Source organism: Mchenga conophoros, linkage group LG11, assembly GCF_057382185.1.
Source record: "Mchenga conophoros isolate Kocher_MC1m ecotype Shallow Benthic linkage group LG11, M_conophoros_male_GT1.1, whole genome shotgun sequence".
Taxonomy (NCBI): domain Eukaryota; kingdom Metazoa; phylum Chordata; class Actinopteri; order Cichliformes; family Cichlidae; genus Mchenga; species Mchenga conophoros.
Window position 1 is genome coordinate 37259740 of NC_140536.1, and position 19514 is coordinate 37279253.

The 19514-nt window shown below is 41.4% G+C and overlaps 3 long non-coding RNA genes across 3 annotated transcripts; all 3 read left to right on the forward strand.

Moving 5' to 3' along the window:
- Positions 1 to 1931: 1931 nt before the first annotated feature.
- LOC146564973 (uncharacterized) lies at positions 1932 to 4743 on the forward strand. Its single transcript, XR_014894476.1, has 4 exons — positions 1932 to 2211; positions 2814 to 2921; positions 3024 to 3043; positions 4588 to 4743. It is a non-coding gene; the product is annotated as an uncharacterized LOC146564973 (long non-coding RNA).
- Positions 4744 to 5045: 302 nt separating this feature from the next.
- LOC146564974 (uncharacterized) lies at positions 5046 to 10451 on the forward strand. The gene is made up of 4 exons (XR_014894475.1): positions 5046 to 7418; positions 8994 to 9131; positions 9234 to 9253; positions 10314 to 10451. It is a non-coding gene; the product is annotated as an uncharacterized LOC146564974 (long non-coding RNA).
- Positions 10452 to 15660: 5209 nt separating this feature from the next.
- LOC146564975 (uncharacterized) lies at positions 15661 to 19214 on the forward strand. Its single transcript, XR_014894480.1, has 4 exons — positions 15661 to 15816; positions 18167 to 18250; positions 18353 to 18378; positions 18990 to 19214. It is a non-coding gene; the product is annotated as an uncharacterized LOC146564975 (long non-coding RNA).
- Positions 19215 to 19514: the final 300 nt, after the last annotated feature.

Here is a 19514-nt window from a genome sequence, read left to right on the forward strand (position 1 = left end):
TCTGAGTTACGGTAAACAGCTGCGCAATTTCGGTATTAACGATGCCCGGATCCCTCTCACGCCGGATTAAAAGGCATTTAAAGTGCATTCAGCAAAATAAAACAATCAGATAAGTTAAACATCATTCATCATTATCTGAATCAGTTGTTGCGGTTACTTAGCTGTTCAGTGATTATTCCAGCCTTCGTGAAAGCTCGGACGACACTTGAGACTGATACCTTAACCCAAGCATCCACGATCCATTGACAGATAGCAGCGTAACTCGCTCGGCGTTGCCTCCCTGTCTTGGTGAATGTGTGTTCGCCTTCTGTCATCCAATGCTCCCACGCAGCTTGTACTTTAACTTTGAACGACCTGTTGACACCAATATCTAGTGGTTGGAGTTCTTTGGTTAATCCACCCGGAATGACAGCAAGCTCCGAATTAGTTTGCTTCATTTGGGTTTTGACAGCCTCGGTGAGATGGGCGCGCATGGAGTCGTAGATCAAAAGAGACGGAGATTTGTGGAAAAAGCCACCCGGTCTCATGACATAAACTCAGCCACTCGCTCATCTTCTCCTCGTCCATCCAGCCCTTTGAGTTAGCCTTGACGATGACGTCGGCCGGAAACTTTTCTTTTGGCAAAGTCTTCCTCTTGAAAATGACCATGGGTGGTAGTTTCTGGCCATTAGCTTGGCAGCCCTGAACTACAGTGAAGGATGACTTCTCGTTCCCTGTGTTGCGTATAGATACCGTACTGGTCCCTGTTTTCTCGACAGTACAGTTCACGGGGATGTCAAAGTTGAGGGGGACCTCGTCCATGTTAGTGATGCGTTCTAGCTGGATCTTCTTTTCAGTGATCTTATTCTGGCAGTGCGTGCAGAAAATGGCCAACTTTTCTTTGTAATCGTTTGGCAGTTGCTGTGAGACAGTAGTTCTTGTGCGGATTGAGAGATTATGCCTTTTCATAAAACGGAAGCACCAAGAAGGTCCCCCTCGAAAGTCGTTGATCTGCATGTCAGGTGCTGCCGCTGTTGCCTTGAGTCGAATAGAGACTGTAGAGACACTTCTGCCTGCTGTTCTCTGTTCAATAACCCACTGTTCAATTTTGTCCACTAACTGCGGCCATCGCGCCTTGTTCCCTCGGAAACTCCTTTTGGTCATCTTTACTTGTTTTAGGTCATCTTCTTGCTTCCTCCACTTGCGCACCATCGACTCATTAATGCCGAATTGTCTCGCAGCTGCTCTATTTCCATTTTCTGCTGCATAACTGATTGCTCGGAGTTTAAAATCCGCTTCGTAAGCGTGTCTCTTCGCAGGTGCCATTTTGAAGTCGTTATACATACACAACACGGTAATGTTTTGTTGAAGCACAGTACGTATTACTCCGCGAGGCTCCTGGCAACAGTAACCGTAATGCTCCGAAAAGTGGCACTAAAAGTTTTTTTGAAAGATTTTTGAGCATCGTGTAGCACATAACATCAGTTCGAGGTCAGTAAGCACAAACCAAAATTCATACATAAGGCGGGGAAACCTGTAGTCAGCAGAGTCACCTGGATGAGTGACGAAACGTTTCTCCCACTGAAAATGTCCAGATGAACAGAACCCACTTTTGGAGATTACACCGGAGTATTATTGCTACATTAAGAAAATAAAAAATATTTTCGATCATTTTGAGAACAAAATTGAAATTTTAAAATTAAAGTTGAAACGTAACATGTTTGCTGTAATCTCTATGAAATGCCTTGTTAGGATGGGTCAGTGAAACAAATGTATTAATTGTATTATGATATACCACATCCTCTTTTTTTTTCTTTGTGTGCATCCCCTCTTCTGAATTTGTGTTTTTCTGTCTGAGCAGACTCAGCTTTTTCTTTTCAGCGTCCTTATACTCATCAACACACTGTGTTTATCAGCTAAAAGAAACCATTTCACTCACTCAGAGGGTATAGAAGGGTCTTGAAACAACAACTGTAATCTTGAAATTTTGCCTTTATTCCCGAAATGATTAATAATATGTTTCCCTAATACTCCTTGGAAGTATATTCAGTCTGTCTGCATGTAAAAAGCAGACAGACTGAGCTGATGAGGAAGTGAAAAGTGCTTAAAATAAACCTTTGTCATCTTGTTGAAGTCGTGAAGCTCTCTCAGTGAGTTTGTGTCTGTCGTTCAGGATGAATGTCTTGCTGTCCATCTGTCTCTGGCTGTCTCTGATGATGTTAGTCTGCTGTGGTGAGTGAACTGGAACCAGAACATCCTTTAATCCTAATCTGCTGCAGGTTTAAGCTGTTTTACATGAAAGATGTGATGCTGATTGAGAGAATGATCACGCCTGTTCTTTTTTTGGCAGTCAGGATGTTTTCTGCATTATTTCTTATAAACTGCTGCAGCTGCTTTGAAACTTTAAATATTAAAATTGCAAATCATTTTGCTAACTGATGGATTCACGTCAACAGTCCTAAAAAAGCAAACTTGCTCCACAGAGGTCGACCAGCTGATTGATCCATCGTGACTTTACTGGACGTCAGAAGATGTTTGTTGCATTACTGCAGTTACAGTTTCATAAGTTTTTAAAAAGATTGTTTAAAAAGAAATTTAGAGATCTGTTAAGAATTTGCTGGAGTAATTGTCCTGGAGACACTTGCTCTGTCAAACAACTTCATACCACTACATTAATGTTTGGTGCATGAAACCATGAACATCAAAAACTAAAAAACTAAAAAACTAAAATGCCAGGCTTGTAGAGCAGTTTGTAGGTTGTCTGGAGTTTGTTTTTAGCTCACCTTCCATCAGGTCACATGAATTTATTGTTTCTGCTTAATTTTCATCACCAGGAATCATTGAAAAGGAAAACTTACACCATGAAGACATGTATGAATTCTCAGCGAATAACTACACTTCTTATTATAACTTATCTTCTTATTATGACTACGATTACTATGGTAACTTCAGAGCACCTGCACAACACAGACACTTTATCTAGTAACACAACTGTTACTGAGCTGTACTCACAGCAGCTTCTGTGCTTTCTTGTGTCTTTCTAGATTTTTTCCTCATGAACAAGGTAAGCCATCTTTTTTCAGATGTACTGGTAAAGGACAGATTTACAACTTAAAACTGGAAAAGATTTATTTGATTATTTTGCTTTTCCTTATTTTTGTCACATACTATCATGTAATAAACACAGCTGAACTGCAAAAACACCTCCAGAAATCCTGATTACACATGTCACAAAATCAGTGTTTAACATCAGAAAATCCAAAGATTTTTTTTTGTGTTTGAGCTTAAATTTGTACTTTTTTAAACTTTAAACATTAGTATTGGAAATAATTAGAAAAAAAATCCCACTTTCTTGTCTGGAGGTTTTCTGACAGATGCCCGCTGGATTCACTTCAACAATCCTAAAACTAAGCACAGCTAAGCAGAGATCAGCCATCAGTGTTTAGCTGACTTTTATTTTTCTGACGTTACTTCAAAACTACAAGTAAAGCTGGCGTGTAAGCCCGTCACTTACTTGTGGCTTTTTAGTTGGTCTAACTTTCCTGCAGACGCTTGATAAACAGAAATGAAAGTTGTTGAGTTTCTTCCAGTCTGCATGTTTGTGGTTTTGTGTCACGTACTGTACTCGTGACACTGCTGAAAATGATGCGCAAACTCATCTCCTGTGCAACATATTTCTTTTTCACAGAAACTGTAGAAAAATAGAAAAACGACAGGTTAACCAGTTCTTTCTTTTAGTTCGTACGCTGCCTCTTCGCTACTGACTAACACTTCTTCTAGTGACAATGACCTTACTTTCTCTAAACTTTACACTTTCATAGTCACACGCAACACTTTTATGTACTGCCCAATCACAAAAGTACATTTTACTGTATGCACGAATACCAGAGTGAACTCTCATTACAGTTTTATCTTGTTTTCATCTATTCATCAACCTGAACTGCATTTATCAACCTGCATCCTTTTCAACTAAACGTTGTTCTTGACTTGAACTGAACATTCAGTCACTTTCTCTTATTGTGCAAAACATATATTGTGGCTTTGACCCAAAAAATACCTGTATGGAAATCAAAGACTCTCGGCACAGTCTAACAACTGGATAAACTTGGGAATTAAATCTCCAGCCTAACATTGTCACACTACAAGACCTTCATCATCAGCCGCCACTGCGGTCTGTCACTTTTATAACATCCCACCCAGCTTACCTGTAGAAAAACAGAAAAACAGTCAATCAGTTCTTTCTGCGCAGGCCGTACGCTGCATCTTCACTACTGACTAACACTCGTGAAGCGCCAGCTACCGATGCGTTCGAGACTGAGTGCCCCCTGCTGGCGAACAGTACAATCGACATTAACAGTGGCCTTTCCAAAAGAAAGTGTCCGTGAGCATAAAATAAAATGGGGGGGCTACGATTTTCATGTCTTTATCTTTATCATAGCGCCACATATGTGAGGACGCATGCATCCATGCGTGTAACACGTGTCTCCATAATTTGGGCGTGCATGGCTGCCAGTGGCCAGTTTAAGTTTACTCAGTATGAAAACAATAAAGTTTATGGCGTGAAATTTGAACATTTCTGCCTGTGTGTTTGTGTGTGACCTCTCTCAGGCCTCAGGGATTGGTCAGCTGAAACTGATGCTCCTGCTGGGATTGGTTGTCCATCAAATCTGGAACTGATTGTGGGTGGAGCCAAAGACAGAAGCTTTATCTGCAATGAAAGTTGTAATAAAAAAGACAAAATAAAAGACTTTATTTTTGAAACTATTCGAGTGATTGTTTGTTTATTTTGAACAGCTCTGACCTGCCTTATGTTTTATTATCAGGGCTTACATCTTTCTTTAAGTTCAGTGGCCTCATCCTAAAAAACCTGTTGGGTCCGACTCACAAAGCTGAGGCTCATTAAAAGCTGTAAGTTTTCTCTCGTTTGGAGAGTTTCCATTTAGACACTCCCCCCCTCTCTCTCTGTCTGTCTCAGTCAGTTTGTGTCTCTCGTCCAGGATGAATGTGTTGCTCTCCATCTCTCTCTGGCTTGCTCTGATCATGTCGTCCTGTTGTGGTGAGTGACCTATGACCTTTCACATATCTGTTTTAATTAACAGACTAAACCTGCTTTTGCACTCAAAGGTCTGATATTGATCGAAAGATTCATGAAGAAGTGTGTTGCAGTCTTTCAGTTACAGGTTGAAGAGTTATTGTGAGTTTTTTGTTTGGCTTATAGACTAAAATTGCTAAACAACACTGTAATCGACGACATCTCTTTATAAACGGCTTGTGGACTCGCCCTTGAACTGAAAGCCTAAGCGACTTGCTCCATGATGCTCACGGTTGTTGACGTCTTTCTCTAAAAATATGTCGTAGAAAACCAGGTCATTTAAAGGTGCTGATCTACTTTACTTGACATGTTCTGGTTTTTACACTTAAGAGTAAAACTGGAGTGTAAGCAGCATTAAAGATAAACCTAGAAAAAAACTAATGGCAGCATAATCTATCTGCATAAAAACAAAAATGTTGTCATGAAATAAAAAAAACATCTCTGAACAAAAAGATGTTTTAAGTCATATTTTAGCAGGCTGTACAAAAAAGCTGCACTGATGTTAGCGCACAAAATGTGTGTATTGATGAAAATGTTCTTTGCAGTCAAGCCTCAGAAACGTTGCATCTGTGGGTTTGAGTGCAGACATGAAGAAAAGAGGAAATGAGGTGGCTAAGATGTAGCTATGTGGGTATAACATGCAAACACTGTGAAATCATCCAGCCTCGTCATACAGTGCATCCAGAAAGTATTCAGAGCTCCACAGGCCTGTCTGTGAATGTCCTTGAGGTGCTCAGACAGAGTCCAGGCTTAAACGTGAGTTAGCATCTGAAATTGGCCTGAATGCTCGCCATCCAACCTGTTAGAACTTGAGAGGTTCTGCAAAGAAGAATTCTGCCCAGCTTTTGTGAACAGGTTTCTCTTCACCATGGAAATAATTCTGTGATCATCTACCACTGTTGTCTTCCGTGGATGTCCAGGTCGTTTTGTGTTGCTGAGTTCCCCAGTGCCTTTTATCTGACTAATTAATAATTGCTGGTGGCTGATGCCCTCAGACGTTGGTGTGTTGGTGGTCCTTGTCGTCTGGGGCTGGGCGCTCATGTATGTACCGGCTCACTCCTGGTGGCCGATTGGCGGGGCCGGGCGTAAAATTTTTTTTCTTCCACAGTAATTAAATAGATTCAGCATCTTCCCTCAACAGAATTGCAGACTGCACAGATGGTACCTTCCCAAAGAAAAAAGTGCTATAGCTTAATAGGGTATATTAGAGTTAATAGTTACTATATACAGTAAAGGAATTCTATCAGTTTTACATCAGATTAAAACTTTGTAAAATTCAGATAATTATTTATTAAAAGCTCGACATTTTAAATGAGAATAAGAAAGAAAAGTATGTCTTTGTGCCCCCTTTTCCCTGTTCATGCCCTATCGGCCCCCCTGGCTAAACCATGCTAGATCCGCCCCTGCACAGTTACGTCAGCTGTAGAAAAAGATCCTGGTGTAGAAAGTAATATTAAATAAATTCTAACAACAGCTTATCAAGCTTAAACGTGCTGCTGTTGTTCAGCCGCTGGTTTCCTCTTTCTGAGACGGACTCGTGACAGAAAAGCCGATCAGCTGATCATTAATCAATTTCATGATTGAAGTAGCAACAGGAGAGGGAGGGGGAGGCAGTCGCTCCATTGTTAAGCTTAACGTGGGGATGCTTGAAAAACATTCAGACATGAACTTACACACTTGCTTTACTTCTCTGGGATAGCTCTCTCAGAGATGAAATGCCGGTTTGGAAGGACGTAGCGAGGCTCCAAATGCTCAACCAGACCGCCATCAGGTCTCGCACGCCACAGCCGCTCTGTCACATGACGCATACTCTTTCGACGTGCTATGGTTATGAGCCGAGTTACGCCATGTCACAAGTTTTGTGAGGTGTTTTTGTGATATTTAATGGATCAGATTACATTTTTTATTTCTCTCCAATATCCGATCCAGTGATGTAGGTCAGTATCGGACCGATATGTAATATCGAATCAGTCCATCTCTACTCGCCACACATTTTTGTTTTTTCCTTGAGGGTCGCAGTTTCCCCGCGTACACTGACCACATATATCCAAATAGAATTACACCTGTAATCTTGAAATTTTGCCTTTATTCTCGAAATGATTAATAATATTTTTCTTTCTTAATGTGGCCCTAATACTCCTTGGTAGTATATTCAGTCTGCATGTGAAGTTAAAGCAGACTAACAAGAAGACAAAGGTTTATTTTCAGCGCTTTTTCACTTCCTCGTCAGTTGAGTCTGATGTTTAAAGTCGTGAAGCTCTTTCAGTGAGTTTGTGTCTGTCGTCCAGGATGAATGTCTTGCTGTCCATCTGTCTCTGGCTGTCTCTGATGATGTTAGTCTGCTGTGGTGAGTGAACTGGAACCAGAACATCCTTTAATCCCTCTAAAATCCAGTGTGGATTTAAGCTGTTTTACATGAAAGATGTGATGCTGATTGAGAGAACGATCACGCCTGTCCTTTTTTGGAGGGAATCAGGATGTTTTCTGCATTATTTCTTAAAATAAGATTATTTGCTAATTATTTCCAAGCTTTTGGCAACACTAACTGCTGGATTCACTTCAACAGTCCTAAAAACTAAGCATGCACAGTCTTCAGACGTGCTCCATGGAGGTCATCCATCAGCAGTGTTGGTCAAGTTACTTGAACATAGTAGTTAAATAATAATTATTGATTACTTCTCCAAGAAAATAATTCTGTTACTTATTTTCAGAAGTAATTAGTTACTTATTACTAGGGATGGATATCGTTTAGGTTTTATCCGATACCAGTACCAAACCGGTACTTTTGAAACGGTGCCAGTGCTTAAACGGTGCTCGAACCGGTGCTTAAACAATGGAAAAAACACAAACTTTGTCCAAGAACCTCTCATGTTTAACTGTTTTCCACTTTTTCTTTGGTCATTTTAGCCTTTTTGTCCAGGGTGAAGGGAGCATCTGCCATCAAACAAGAGGACAGCTGCATGTAGCTATGATGATGTTTGCTAGTTCACCTTACATGCATTAATGTAATAATGTGGTTAGCCTACTCAACGTAAATTACACACGAACAACATTAAGCTACTCACACAGAGAAGAACGGCTGCTGCTGCATCATCATCCTCATCATTTCTGCTACACTGGCAGGGCTAGGGGCCAGGACTCTCCTCTTCGGGTTTTTGGGGGATGTTGCTAACTCCGGGTCCGATAACAGGCACCACACCCGCAGTAGACGTGCTCGGTGTGAGGTCTCGCAGCAAATACGGCGCATTTCTCAGCTTTTAACAAAATGCTATACGTCACCAGGTGTTTCATCGGATTCTTGGTGTTACCTCCTTTGACAGTATCACAGTATCAGCTTAAAGCACTTGTTGCTGCTGAGTTTACATCTTTTGCTGTGAAGTACAGCCAGACTTTTGACCGCTTCGCTTTGGGCATTTTTAATCTGTAGCTCTGCTCTAAAAGAACGTACGTACCTGGACCCGCCTACTATCCTCGGAAAGGTAAAATGATTGGCTAGAATCCAAAGTGTATCACAGCTCAGGAAAAAAAAAGCACCGAAATATGCGCTGCTTTTCGGTCTGGTTACTACCGTTTATGTCAGATCCGGTGCCATCCTGTTGGGTTGCTCTTACTCTGCTCATCATAACGTCACATCAGGGTTCACTCCCACCGGTCTTGACCCCAACTGCCATCTTAACTAATTACAGGATGTTTCGTTAACATCCTGTTTTTTTAATGCAATTACATGAGAGAGATCAGTACAGGAAATTTGTTAAACAACGTCATACCACTAAATTAATATTTGGTACATTAAAACCAAAAAGTTCAATAACTGAAAAACCTGCCAGGCTTGTAGAGTTTGTTGGTTGTCTGTAGTTTGTTTTTAGCCCACTTTCAATCAGGTGACATGATTATAATGTTTCTGCTTAATCTTCATCGCCAGGAATCGTTGAAAAGGAAAACTTGCACCATGAAGAAATCGCATTCCTGCAGAATTATTACTACAGTTATCATGGCTACGTTTATTATGACTACGATAACATCCTAGAGAATAACACTGGGAATGACCACAATAACTATGGTAACTCCAGAGCACCTGCACAACACAGACACTTTATCTAGTAACACAACTATTACTGACCTGTACTCACAGCAGCTTCTGTGCTTTCTTGTGTCTTTCTAGAATTTGTCCCCATGAACAAGGTAAGCCATCTTTTTTCAGATGTACTGGTAAAGGACAGAATTACAACTTAAAACTGGAAAAGATTTATTTGGTTATTTTGCTTTTCCTTATTTTTGTCACATACTATCATGTAATAACTGTGGACGATCACATTAAGCACAGCTGAACTGCAAAAACACACTGAAACACCTCCAGAAATCCTGATTACACATGTCACAAAATGAGTGTTTAACATCAGAAAATCCAAAGATTTTTTTTTGTGTTTGAGCTTAAATTTGTACTTTTTAAAACTTTAAACATTAATATTGGAAATAATTAGAAAAAAAACCCGACTTTATATTCAGGAGGTTTTCTGACAGATGCCCGCTGGATTCACTTCAACAATCCTAAAACTAAGCACAGCTAAGCAGAGATCAGCCATCAGTGTTTAGCTGACTTTTATTTTTCCGACGTTACTTCAAAACTACAAGTAAAGCTGGCGTGTAAGCCCGTCACTTACTTGTGGCTTTTTAGTTGGTCTAACTTTCCTGCAGACGCTTGATAAACAGTTTCTGTCCCGTCTGCATGTTTGTGGTTTTGTGTCACGTATGTGAGGAACACCTGAACTCAAACACAAGCCTGTGAGCTTGTTGTAGAACGATGATGTGGAGCAGCTTTGAGCTTTTATCATCTCAATATGGTGAAAATATCTGAGTGATGTTCGCTTCATTGAATCTGTGCTGTGAGGAATAAAGGAAGCTTTAAATAAGGATTCTGATGTGGTACCAGCACGCCATCTGTAACAAACTAATCACTTATGTTGATGACAACAACTTATTTTTATCTGATGACAGAATTTTAATGACATTACAATCCATGAATGTTGGCAGCATCACCCACAAAAGAAGCGTCATCGGAAAATTCCAGCATTTTTAACCTTTGAGTTTGGCCGTGCATGGCTGCCAGTGGCCAGTTTAAGTTTACTCAGTATAAAAACAATAAAGTTTATGGCGTGAAATTTGTGCCAGAAGAACATTTCTGCATGTGTGTTTGTGTCACATCAGTCAAATAACTATTTGACCTCTGTGTGACCTCTCTCAGGCCTCAGGGATTGGTCACATGAAACTGCTGCTCCTGCTGGGATTGGCTGTCCTTCTGATCTGGAACTGACTGTGGGCGGAGCCAAAGACAGAAGCTTTATCTGCACAAGTTGTAATAAAAAATAAAAAATAAAAGACTTAATTTTTGAAACTATTTCATTCATGGAGTGATTGTGTTTATTATTTTTGGCCACAACCGTCTGCGTCCCTGCACTATGGACCACCTTGAAGTTAAAAGGCTGCAAAGCCAGATTCCACCGGGTGATCTGGGTGTTGGGATCATTTATGTTGTGGGGCCACTGTAGCGAGGTGTTTTCTGAGCAGAGGGTGAATGAGTGTCCCAGGAGGTAATAATGCAGGAAATCACCGCGTGTCAGATTGCCAGAAACTCCTTCTCTACAATGTTGTACCTCATTATTTGGTCGTTCAATTTTCAGCTCATGTACAGCCGACCACCCTTACCTGTTAGGACAAAACTGCCCCCAGCCCTCTGTTCGAGGTGTCCGTCTGCAGGACGTTAGGCGTGTGGAGAAGCGGCTCCCTAAACAGAGACTTTTTCACCTTCACAAATGCTGCCTGGCACTGCTCCGTCAACTAGACTAGATCTGGGGCATCATTCTGGGCTGGTTAGGTCCTCAAACCCGGGCATGAACCAGCAAAAATAATCAGCCAGCCCCAGGAATCTTCTTACCTCTGTCATAAACATGTTTGAACATGGGGTAACAAAATACTGTTTTGCATCTAATCAGAAGTGCAAGAGTAGTAAGTGCATTAAGAGCAATTATATAGATGTACTATGGGCAAATGTATGTATATGCTGGTATATGCAGATATGGGTAATATAAATGGCTGAATAATTATAAACAGATTATGTGCAGAAAGACCAAACATACAGATTTTTGGTCTTGGAGTGCAGACATGATGCAATTACTGCTGTTTTCTCCACCTGTGGACGCACCTGCCCCAAGTGCTACCCCACATACTGTACCTCCCTCCGTCCAACTGCATACTTCTTTCGGTTGAATACAGTGTCACGAAAAATTGAGCTGTGCCTAACCGGTCCAGGAGCTCGTCCACCCGGGGCATGGGATACACGTCAACTTCGTTCACCTTGTGGTAGACACAGAATCTTTCTTCACAACCAGAACTATGGGGCTACACCTCACCCTGTGCGATTCTTTTATCACTCCCGTTTTCAGCATTTTAGTCAATTCTTTCAAAACAATTAGTCTCTTATGTTCATGTAGGGCCGTGAACGTACCGTCACACCAGGCTGCGTTTCAAAACGATGCTCTATGAGAGTCGTACTGCAGCAACATCTGCTCTCTGTGTGAGATGGTTATCAAAATAGATATGTGCAATTTGGCACCTCTGGCCCCAACTTATCTTTCTTAAACCATCCTCACCAGAGAAGCAGGTTCAGCTTCTCTCCACGCTTTAAGGAGGTTGTGCGACCATATCACTTCATAGTCCATAGAGCTGCTCACGGTGACTTTCTTTCACTGCACCCGCCTGCACGGAGAAAGATGCAAAAAGCTGTTGTGAAAGGTTCAGTCCTGTACCGTGTTGAGTTAATGTATTCCGTGAAGAATATACCGGCTGGTTTTTTATGTGGTAGAAATCTGCTGCGAATTATTGTGGTGAACTACATGTTTGCAATAATTCAAATGGTTTGGGTTCATGTCGATGTGTTTTTGGGCAATTTAAATGTGTGAATACACTCAAATCTCTTTTCTCCTTTAAGTCATTGTCAGTGTCTCATTTTGAGTGGAGGGTTTTTCTTCTCTAAGTTGAGTTACCACTACTATCCTGACTGAACCCAACAAGAGTAGATTCCACATATTTGGTTTTTATTCGACTTTAGATGACAGATTACTGCGTATTTGATCAATTCAGATTACTCAGTTAAAAAGGGTGACAAAAGCAATGCAGTCCACTGAAATGGCCCAATGAAGCCCATGCATATGCACTCAAACGGCAGTAGGCACAAAGGTGCATTTGGGATGGCCGGCTGGTTAACCAGCTGACACTCCGGGCAGGATGCGCACCATCGGCACACAAGTAGTCCCTTAACTTTAAAGGACATGAAGTTGTTGCTCTTACGTTCATAAAGAATGGTGTGGATGCTGTTCAACATTTTTTTAACCTCAGGTTTTCTTTTTCCATTTCACTAGCAGGCACTACTTCCTTGATAACGATGGGAAATGAGGAATGAGGAAGTGTGATTAGTAGGGATGGGTATCGAAACCTGGTTCTTGTTGAGAACCGGTTCCCACTGTTTCAGTTCCTTGGAATTGTTTGCCATTTTTGCAAACGATTCCCTTAAATGACGTCACCACGTTGCGGAGCGTCATTTACCTGGCAGGAAACACGGCGCGTAAGCGGCTCAAACGCTCAAAAGTTTGGTTATACTTTATGAGAACAGATGACAACAGGGCAACTTGCAATACTTGCATAGTAGATGTTTCATTTAAGGGAGGAAACACTACGAATATCAAAAGCATTTGTTCACAAAACACGTGATGACCTTAAATGAATGTCGTGTTTTTAATTCCGCTCCGGACTCGTGAATCTCAACCCAGCAGCAGCGGTAACGTTTGCACGTCCTCTCCCGTTAATGCGGCAGGTAAATAATCAACTAACAGTGCATATTATGTTAGTGCGATCTGCCTTATTACAAAACCTGCCATTACTGTGCATTTAGTGACCATGATGAGAGACAGAGTCTGGCTCAGATGCTGCCAGTTCTCGCTGCAGTCTACCGGTAGCGTCTCCTTTCAGGCAGGATAGACGAACGTCACCGAGCAGTGACTCAGTTTGTGGTCAAAGGCTTGCACCCGTTTGCCACAGCAGATGATTTTCAGTAAGTGAATGTGTTTAATTGTAGGCAGGGACATTACTGGATATTCTTGTGTAATTGCTACAGAATGATTTATGTTATACTTTGTTATTGCTACAGGAGAATATTTATTTTATTATTTTACATTTACAATGTTTTTTCCCGGGGACCCTGTGACACCCCATTGAAGAGCCGCAGGCTGGATCGCTTAAGATCTCACTGCTGGGTTTGTAAGGCCATGCTACTCCTAAATTTCTATCTTGTTCAAAGAGAAGATATAAAACAAAGTTCTGAGCTAATCGACCTTAGTGTTCTCCTTTTTAAAAAAGAATCGATGAAGAATCGAATCGTTAAACAGAATCGAAAATGGAATCTGAATCGTGAAAATCTTATCAATTTTTTTGCACATGTCGAGGAGCGTGTCAGGCTACATTTCACTGTGTGTTATACTTGTATAACTATGCATGTGACAAATAAAGAACCTTGAACCTTGAACCTTGAACCTTGAATCAATACCCATCCCTAGTGATTAGTGCTGCGGTTTGGGGAAGGGCTTGAAGGGGACTGGCGACGGCTCTCGGGCCGGGCGGATCCCCCTGTACTAACGAGAAATAAAGGGAGGAAAGGAAGGGAGGAGAGGAGAGGAGAAGAGAGGAAAGAAAAAGGGGGGGGGGGGGGCAGGGGGCATGAAAATGAGAACAGCGGGTGTTGGAGAAGGGGTTTTTCTAGCCTGAGGCCAGACGGGGCGTGAACGAGGAGTGGTCCCGCTCCTGAAATTCAGGTGATATCTCCACTTCTTGAATGTTTGTGTGGAACACAGACATGAGTGAGTGCATGTGCCAGAGGTAGATCTCACTGAAGTCATCTTCAAAAAACTTCTTGATCACTATGGGTGAAAATATCTGTATCATCCTCTCAATGCCTCGGAGCAAAGCTGTGAGAAAGCATTGTTCTGTTTTCAATATCAACAAATTCACAGAACTTCAGGTTCTCAGTGCGCACTGTGTCAATGTGGAAGTACTGAAACGGAAAGAACTATGGTGTTCCTTGATGTTATCTCTTTCTATCGACACCGATAACTGTCTGCCTTTCCTGGACTATGCCGTGCACGTTGAAGAGAACGGCAACCTCAACATCGAAGTTTACCAGAAGCCCACACACACGGACCAGTACCTCCTCTTTGACTCCCATCACCCTCTGGAACACAAACTTGGAGTAATCAGGACCCTACACCACCGGGCAGAACATGTTCCCTCTAAGCCTGAAGGGAAAAAGAAGGAACACACACATGTAAAGGAAGCACTCAAAACGTGCGGCTATCCTAATGGGGCTTTCATCAAGTCAGTGAAGATGCACAGAAAAGAAGGCCAGACACCAGCGAGGGAAGAAGGACAGACAACAACATTGTCATTCCTGATGTAGCCGGTGTATCAGAGAAACTCAGGAGAGTTTTCTCCAAGCATGACATCCCGGTGCATTTCAGACCCGGCAACACGCTCAGAGAGAAACTGGTTCACCCGAAAGACAAAACGCCAAAACACAAACTTAACAATGTGGTGTATGCTGTACAGTGCAGCGAGGAATGCACAGACCTCTACATTGGAGAGACCAAACAGCCACTTCACAAGCGCATGGCACAACACAGAAGAGCCACCTCCACAGGACAAGACTCAGCTGTCCATCTGCATCTTAAGGATAAAGGACACTCTTTCGAGGATGCCAATGTTCACATTTTGGACAGAGAGGACAGATGGTTTGGAAGAGGAGTGAAAGAAGCATCTATGTCCACTGTTAGCGACCATCTTTGAACAGAGGCGGGGTTTACGACACCAACTCTCTGCCATCTATAATCCAGTTTTGAGATCCTCCCCAGACGCCTTAACGCCCACTCACATCCTGGGCCATCTGACCTCAGGAATTCACATGATAAGGTGGGGCCAGGTTTCACAATGAACTCACCTGAAGCCCTGGCTGATTGGGACCCACACCCAGTTTCACACCTCGGCTTATGTGGGATCTGGGACTCTCCACCATTTGACCTTAGAACTGAAGAAGCTTCTCGGATGAGAGGTGAAACGTCTTCAAGCAACTTAAAGAAGTCCAGACGCTTTTCTTTCCAAGCTCCTTAGACTTTCTATGACAATGTTTGTATACTTATTAAAGGTATCATTTTTGGGCATGTCAAGTGTACACCACTTTGTTTCAGCTGGGAGTTGTTCTGAAAGTGCCATAAATTCCTTGCTTGCTTACGTTATGCAAATGTACTGTTGTTGAGATTGGGAAACTCTGCAGTCAGCTGAGACTGAAGAAGTCACTTGGATGAGTGACGAAACGTTTCTCCCACTGAAAACGTCCAGATGAACGGGATCAACTTTTTGGCACTTACTTCTAAAGTTCATTACTTGCTTCTTTCACGTCGCTCCTCCAGGCCCTTAAACTTTTTTTCTTTAACTTACGTGGCCTCATCTAAAAAAAAGAAAACCTGATGGGCCTGACTCACAAAGCTGAGGTTATTAAAGGCTGCAAGTTCTGTCTTGTTTGGAGAGTTTCTATTTGAACACTCCCCGCGCTCTCTCTCTTTCAGTCAGTTTGTGTCTCTCGTCCAGGATGAATGTGTTACTCTCCATCTCTCTCTGGCTTGCTCTGATCATGTTGTCCTGTTGTGGTGAGTGACCTATAACCTTTCACATATCTGTTTTAATTAACAGACTAAACCTGCTTTTGCACTCAAAGGTCTGATATTGATCGAAAGATTCATGAAGAAGTGTGTTGCAGTCTTTCAGTTACAGGTTGAAGAGTTATTGTGAGTTTTTTGTTTGGCTTATAGACTAAAATTGCTAAACAACACTGTAATCCACGACATCTCTTTATAAACCGCTTGTGGACTCGCCCTTGAACTGAAAGCCTAAGCGACTTGCTCCATGATGCTCACGGTTGTTGACGTCTTTCTCTAAAAATATGTCGTAGAAAACCAGGTCATTTAAAGGTGCTGATCTACTTTACTTGACATGTCGTTGGCATTAAGGATAAAATTTGTTAAAAAACAACAACAAACAAACAAACAAACAAAAAATCTAATGACAGCATCATCTATCTGCATTAAAACTAAATTGTTGTCATGAAATAAAAAAAACACTTCTGAACAAAAAGTCATATTTTAGCAGGCTGTACAAAAAAGCTGCAAAAAAAAAAAAGCTGCACTGCAAAATGTGTGTATGAGTGTATTCATGGAACTAAGTGTTCTTCTTTGTAGTCAAGCCTCAGAAACGTTGCATCTGTGGGTTTGGATTTAGAGTGCAGACATGAAGAAAACAGGAAATAAGGTGGCTAAGATGTAGCTATGTGGGTATAACATGCAAACACTGTGAAATCATCCAGCCTCGTCATACAGTGCATCCAGAAAGTATTCAGTGCTTCACAGGCCTGTCTGTGAATGTCCTTGAGGTGCTCAGAGTCCAAGCTTAAACATGAGTTAGCATCTGAAATTGGCCTGCAGGAATGCTCGCCATCCAACCTGTTAGAACTCGAGAGGTTCTGCAAAGAAGAATGCTGCCCCAAACTGCCATGTGTCAACTTTTGAGATGAAAAATGAATTTAATATTTTTGAAATAAGACTTCAACATAACAACACGCATGAATATATATTGCAGCAGGTAAAATAAGTGTTGAACTCTAAATGGTGCTACTGACATGAAATTCTCACCAGATGTTGGTAACAACCAATCCACACAAGCAAAGAAATAAAACCATTAGATGTACATGAGTCATGTGCAATGATGAGAAATGAGACGGGGAAAAAGTATTGAACACATGAAACATGAAACATGACACCAGCTGAAATCTATCTGTAATTAGAAACAGACCTATAAAGTAATTAATCAATCTGATCAATCACCAGTGACCACTGATCAGTTACCATTGATCATTGATCAACAGCTACTGATCAATGGTCATGAGTCCCATTCACAGAGAGGTGGGGAACGGCTGCAATCACAGCATTGTAAGATGGTGACAGATGGACCCTTAGGCCCCCTCCTCGATTCAGAGATGGTCTTTCCCTTTTCACGTAAATGGCCTCCTTGACTCCGCCCTCAAACCAGCGTTCCTCCCTGTCCAGGATGTTACATCCTCCTGGCACTTAACAGCGTAAGCTATGTTACTCTGTTTGCAATTTTTCCACAGTGTGTTTTGGGGTTCAAAAGCCACGGAGACGCGATGTTTAGAAAAAAGGCGTCTCAGCTGTTCCAATACTCCGGACACATAAGGCATCACTACAGGTTTTTGCTTAGGCAGCAGTTGTCCTCCTCTCCTGGATCGCCTGGAGCTTTCTTTAAGTGCCCTCCCAGCTTTGACAAACGTCCACAGAATGATTTCCTTGTTTAACAAAACTCCTTCACAACATCTAACTGAGCGAAGAACACTTTCAGAGGCACATGACTGTCAAAATCTACACTCAGAAGGCAACTTCTGTGCTTGTTTGTGCTTTGGTATGAACCTTCCAGATCCCTCAGGTCATCTGGATCCGGTTTTTTGTCAGATCAGTTCCCAGAGTCAGAACCAGACACGGAGAAGCTGCATTCAGCTTTTATGCTCCTTATATCTGGAACAAACTCCCAGAAAGCCTCAGATCAGCTGAAACACTCAGTTTATTTAAATCCAGGTTGAAGACTCACCTGTTCTCAGCTGCATTTGAATAAAGCACCAAATCCACACTTTAAGCTTAAATTTCAAAACTTACATTTAACTACTGATTTTATCTGTTTTGATTTTATATACAGATATATATATATACAGGTTTGTTTGTTTGTTTGTTTGTTTGTTTGTTTGTTTGTTTGTTTGTTTGTTTGCTTGTTTTAATCAATTTTTAATCATTGTTTTTGTTTCTAATATATCTGTAAAGCACTTTGAATCACCTTGTTGTTGAATTGTGCTATACAAATAAACTTGCCTTGCCTTTGGTTATAGCATCGTCCCATCAGGTCATTTTATTGTTTCTATTTAATTCTCATCACCAGGCAACAGTGAGAAGGCGGGCTCTCCCAATACAAGAATGATTGACCCGGAGAATAACACTACAGACTATGACTACAGTAACTACGGTAACTTCAGAGCACCTGCACAACACAGACACTTTGTTTAGTAACACAAGTATTTCTGAGCTGTACTCACAGCAGCTTCTGTGCTTTCTTGTGTCTTTCTAGATAATGAGCTCGGCCTCATGAACGAGGTGAGTCATCTTTTTTTTCAGACGTATTGGTGAAGGACAAATTTGCAATATTTAACTTAAAGCTTCCTTTCCTTGTTTTGTCACATACTGTATGTCATGTAATAACGATCAAATTAAACACAGCCAAACTGTACGTGTGTTTAACATCAGAAAACCCAGATTTTTTTTATGTTTGAGCTTAAATTTGTATTTTCTAAACTTCAAATGTTAATATTGGAAATAATTAGTAAAAAAAAAAAAATCCGACTTTATATTCAGGAGGTTTTAATTTCTGACAGTTTACTTCAACTTTGACTTCAACAATCCTAAAACTAAGCACAGCTAAGCAGAGGTCAGCCATCAGTGTTTAGTCGTGTTCCTCAGTGTTTTTAATGACATTACAATTCATGAATGTTGGCAGCATCACCCACAAAAGAAGCGTCATCAGAAAATTCCAGCATTTTTAACCTTTGAGTTTGGGCGTGCATGGCTGCCAGTGGCCAGTTTAAGTTTACTCAGTATAAAAACAATAAAGTTTATGGCGTGAAATTTGTGCCAGAAGAACATTTCTGCATGTGTGTTTGTGTCACATCAGTCAAATAACTATTTGACCTCTGTGTGACCTCTCTCAGGCTTCAGGGATTGGTCAGATGAAACTGCTGCCTCTGCTGGGATTGGCTGTCCTTCAAATCTGGAACTGACTGTGGGCGGAGCAACGACAGAGATCAAAGTGATGATAAGACGGTCATCAGTGAAACACTGTGTGAAAATGCAACAAAAAACGACATTAGCTTGCTATCTGGGATGAAAACTGTAATAAAACGTGGAGAAAATAAAAGCTTTGACGTTTTGATTTGTGAAGTGATTGTTTGTGCGTTTTGGATCAGCTCTGACCTGAATTATGTAGCGTGCCTAACAATTATCAGCACTTACTTCTCAACTTCTTTTAAAATATTTTGCATAACCAGGTGAATTAAAGCTCGATCGAGTGTCTTTCTGCTGTACATCCTTCAGATGTTAGACTTAGCAGTAAAATTAAAGCGTTATTTAAAAGGCCGTAAAACCACAGCCAGTCTTCTTTTCCTGCAGTGACAAACGAAGCAGAAATGAAAGTTGTTGGATGCGCCGTGCTGTGTCCGTGTTGGCCGTCAGAACTG